This window comes from Bos grunniens, chromosome 20, assembly GCF_055505025.1.
Source record: "Bos grunniens cultivar Pamir isolate PY7600 chromosome 20, Bosgru_T2T1.0, whole genome shotgun sequence".
NCBI classification, from domain to species: domain Eukaryota; kingdom Metazoa; phylum Chordata; class Mammalia; order Artiodactyla; family Bovidae; genus Bos; species Bos grunniens.
In genome coordinates, this window is record NC_141184.1 from 15,041,380 (window position 1) to 15,046,797 (window position 5,418).

Consider the following 5,418-nt stretch of genomic DNA (forward strand, 5'->3'; position numbering starts at 1 on the left):
AGCAAATGTAATATCTTGTAAAGAAAATATGTTGACCAATAGAATGCCTGATGATTCCTAAATATTCAAAAAATCATTGTATTTGACGTATTAGAGATGACAATACACTACCTAATCTGATATCCTGTTGATTGGAAGAACTGTGCTTTGAAGGCTGTGTGTTTGCACTTGGCCAATTACACACATTTATTTGGGTGAAAGCATGAATACTATGCCATTTCCCCCAGACAATTATGTTATACGGTCCAAAGCTTGGTGGTGACTTTCCCCTACCATCAATTTTACTTCTACTGAAGCCTCTTTCTTTTTCTACCTACTGTCTTCAAAGTGAGAAAGAAGAATGCACAGCATTTAATCTGCATGAATATCCGGAATCAAAGAATAAAATATCTTTTTGTTTTTAAGGTTCAGAGTGATCAACTATCTTTGGCAATTACACAGGCTACTACGATGGAAGATGCAAGAGTGTTGAGACCCACTGAAGCTTAATTGCTCTCCATATTTACTCTCATCCCTTCCCTATAGTCTGCATCTCTGCCTTAATTCATAGCTAATCGAGGTCAGAGTCAGCGTTAATAGCTTGCAGCTCAACATTCATTAAGTCATTCGCTGATCATTAAAACATCCTGAAAGAGCTTTATGCTGAAGTTTTAATAGCAGCAATATATGGAGACTTGCTGTTCTCAAATACTAATAATTGCTCTTTTATGACAGTAAGGAAGAGTGTGTATCCAACAGCTAATATTAATCTTGATTGCCAGTTCCGCTCTCAATCTAAATTTAAAACCAAATTTTTAGGAAAACTTCCAGAATGATGAGATTTCATGCATTAGAATTTTCTGACCCAGGAGCTATTGCCACAGCTCTGGGGATCAGAAAGGGCTCTTGATACTGAAAGAATCAGGTATGGGAAAGTGCCCTGGAGCTGGTCTGGAAGATTTCTTTAATCCTGGCATTGTCTTCAGTCCTTCCTTCAGACATTAACTGAGCACCTGTGACAGAAAGGCTTTCGACTAGGGATACAGTGGTGAACAAGATAGATATGATCTTACGGAATTATATTTCAGCCACCTGGAAATATTCCCTGGCCCACATTAAACTGAAGAATTTGGAAAATGGTAAAAAAAAAAAAAATCACATAGTTCTATGTCTATCTTTAAGGATGAGTTTCAAATACATTTCAACATTTGGTTGCATAGCTACTTGTATAACTTGAAAAGTATAGAACAGTACTATAGATTTTAATTTTTTTTTATATCTTAATATTAACATATGGTTAGGTCCTGTACTGGGGAAAAACCCAATGGTTTTTGGAAAAACTTGGTGGTCTTCCACAAAAATCCTAGTCTCCCTCCTTTGTATCTTTTATTTCCTATTCAGAATACTTCATTCCTGATAGTTCTGGGCACCAAATGTGTGGGGATTTTTCCCTAATCAAACAATTTTGTGACATCAGCTGAGTGTCCTACAATTTAACTCAATTCTGACACTACTTACCTGGCATGCACGCTTAGTCACTCAGTCATGCCTGACTCTTTGTGACCCTTTGGACTGTAGCCCACCAGGCTCTTCTGTCCATGAGATTTCCCAGGCAAGAATACTGGAATGGATTGTCATGCCCTTCTCCAGGGGATCTTCCTGACCCAGGGATCAAACCCGTGTCTCCTGTGTCTCCTGCACTGCAAGCAGATTCTTTACCTGCTGAGCCATCAGAGAAGCCCCTGGATTTACCGGATTTATCTAGAGGTAGCATCGAATCCCATAGACTAATTAAGGGTTTAGTCACACGTGACGGTCCCCCACTTCAGATGCCAGTCACAGCAGTAGGTCCCCAGGTTACCTACAGCTTTTTTTTGACTTGGCTAAAAACCACAGGTAACCATAACTTCCTCCTCCTTGGCTTAGGTTATTTGCTGGAACAGCGCCCAGATGTCAGGGGATCACTTATTTACATATACTAATTTATTAAAGGAGAAGGCAATGGCACCCCACTCCAGTACTCTTGCCTGGAAAATCCCATGGACAGAGAAGCCTGGTAGGCTGCAATTCATGGGGTCGCTAAGAGTCGGACACGACTGAGCAACTTCACTTTCACTGTTCACTTTCCTGCATTGGAGAAGGAAATGGCAACCCACTCCAGTGTTCTTGCCTGGAGAATCCCAGGGACAGGGGATCCTGGTGGGCTGCCATCTATGGGGTCGCACAGAGTCGGACACGACTGAAGTGACTTAGCATAGCATAGCAATTTATTAAAGGGTATGATTAAAGGCACAAATAAGCAGCCAGATGAAGAGATGCACAAGGCAAGTTCTAAGAGGGCCCCTAGCAAAAGAGTTTCTGTCCCAGTGGAAGTAGGTGCATCACCTTCCCAGTTCAGGGATGTGCTCACCAACCTGGAAGCTTTCTAATCCGAGTACTGTTGGAATTTTTACGGAGACTTCCTCCTGTAAGCATCACCAAGGAGGGAGAATTTTCCCCCTATGTCTCTTGAGTTCTTGTGGCAGGACTAACAATAAAATTGACCCAAGACACATTAAAAGAAGAAGAGAAAACAAATTTCAATTTGTGGGCACAGAAGTCTCATAGAAATGGGACCTACAAAGTGGCCAAAGCAGGCAACTTTCATACTTTTTACATAAAGAAACAATAAATGTATGAGGATTTGACAAGACAAAGACACTTGAGCTTTGGGTGTTCAATTAGTGAAGAATCCAAATAGTCTGGATTTGGCATAGTATGTTAGAGAAATGACAAGAGTTTTTCATTTAGCCACCTTGGCCCCCAATTCCCTATTTCTGGCTATAAGGGGGTCCTGCTACCTCCAAATGCAGGGAGTACACCTTTCACGTGGGAGATTGATTTCCTGCTTTCAGAGAGATAAAGAGGAGGACCAGAGTGTCCCTCTTTCCTCGACCTTTTCTTAAATAACTTTAATTCAAAATAATCAATATGCCATTGAGGCATGTTTATGGACAGCCTGCCCTGAGCCCCAGCAGTACCTCCTCTGAAACTTCCCTGCAAGTTTTTTCATATTAAAAACTGAACTGGTAGATCATTTCATTTCACTGAACCAGTCTCTTCATCTTGACAATAGGTCACTTCATTGAAACTAATTTCAGGAGGCAGTGATGCGGGTCAGCTCCCAAAGTCAGGCCTACATTATACAAGCAACTGGGTATTTAATAAGAGACATGTCTATGGAAACATAAGAAAAAACAAAGGTTAATGACTGGAGCAGTTATAAACCAGTTTCTGAGCCCAGGGGCAGTCAGTCAAGGAGATCTGGGATGTCAGGGTTGCAGCATCTTTTGCAGTTTGAAATGTTTCTGATGATGTCCTCAGATGCTCAGGTAAACTTTCTGAGTGGTTCAAACAGCAGTAGAAATGAAGCTTGGCATTTGGAATAATGCTCGGTCATAAAAAAGAATGAAATCATGCTGTGTGCAACAACAGGATGGGCCTGGAGGATATTATACTTTGCGAAGTGTCAGACAAAAAGACAAATACTGTCTGTTATCATTTGTATGTGGAATCTAAAAAATAAAACAAGTGAATATAGCAAAACAGAAACAGATCCATATATGGAGAGCAAACTAGCAGTGACCAGTGTGGAGAGGGAAGAGCAAAAGGGCAAGATAGATGGAGGGGATTTAGAGAAACAAACCAGTATGTGTAAGATAATTAGACTACAAGGACATATAATGCAGGGAATATAGCCAATAGTTTACAATCACTTTAAATGGAGTACAATTTACAAATTTTTTGAATCATTATGTTTTCAGGTGTAATGATTCATTTTGAATCATTACACCTGAAACTAACATAATATAAATCAACAATACTTCAATGAAATAATTTTTAAATTAAAAACTCTATCACTTTAATGGAAAGAAAAATGTTTTAATTTTGTGCCAGCTTCCTTTTTTAAAAAAAATAGTCCTCAGTGTTTATTAGACACAGTAGTATATATTATCTGTAGATTATTCATGTGCAAGGCAGATGCTTTTTTTAAATTTACTTTTTAATTGGAGTATAATTGCTTTACAGTGTCTCCTAGAAATAATAAGAAAAGTAAGACATGTTTTGGGGTTACTGTGCTATGCTTCCTTTTGATATTAAAACTCATTTATTTAATAAGTATTTTCCAATGTAATTCCTTTCCAAAGACTTCCTTTTTTTTTTTTTTTTTAAACAAACTTAATACAACTTGCTCGGAGAAGGCAATGGCACTCCACTCCAGTACTCTTGCCTGGAAAATCCCATGGATGGAGGAGCCTGGTAGACTGCAGTCCATGGGGTCGCTAAGAGTCGGACACGACTGAGCGACTTCACTTTCACTTTTCACTTTCCTGCATTGGAGAAGGAAATGGCAACCCACTCCAGTGTTATTGCCTGGAGAATCCCAGGGATGGGGGAGCCTGGTGGCTGCCGTCTATGGGGTCACACAGAGTCGGACACGACTGAAGTGACTTAGCAGCAGCAACAATACAACTTTCTATGTCTATTTTAGTTTATTCCTTATTCTCTTTTCCATTTAGAACTAAAGAGCTTTAGGACAAAATCACTCTCTTTCTCTTTAACAAAAACATCTCCATGCCTTACCACCCCAAAACATATCTTACTTTTCTTATTATTTATAGTAGCTTTAGTCATACATATTAGATTTTTTAATTCTTAGAAACCTTAAAATTTTTTTTGAAAAATGAAATTGTGAACTGTGTTGGCATTCTGTGGGTTGGCAAGCTTATAAATACATATCCTAATTTCTAGAAACATATGCTACTTGATAGTACATTCTTTCAATAATGCACAAGATATTTACTAATTAGACCCAAAAATATTTATTCTCTCTGTAACAAAAAGTCAAAAGTACATAAACTTAGAGTTGTTTAACAATTAATGATTCAGTATTTTATCTCATTTGTAAATGATCTAGACATTCAGTGAATTCCTATTATTTAATTTAATTTAGAAAAATTCTAAGTGAGTATATTACCAAAGAGATTTAGGAAACTAAGTAGACATATCATAAAACAATTATGGTGTGAAAGCTCACCTAAAAACTCTTACTATTAGTTACGTCTATTTAATTCATTTCTTATTAATAATAGCACTTAGATTATTCATGAAAACGTCATGAGAAGTTTAAGCAGTTAGTCATTATCTTAAGTTTTGTGCCTTTGTGTTCATTTGTCTTTTGCTGACAAACGTTGCAGCAGAGACAACAGGAGCCCATCTGACTAGTAAACCTGCTGCTGCTAAGTCGCTTCAATCGTGTCCGACCCTGTGCGACCCCATAGACGGCGGCCCATCAGGCTCCCCTGTCCCTGGGATTCTCCAGGCAAGAACACTGGAGTGGGTTGCCATTTCCTTCTCCAATGCAGGAAAGTGAAAAGTGAAAGTGAAGTCGTTCAGTCG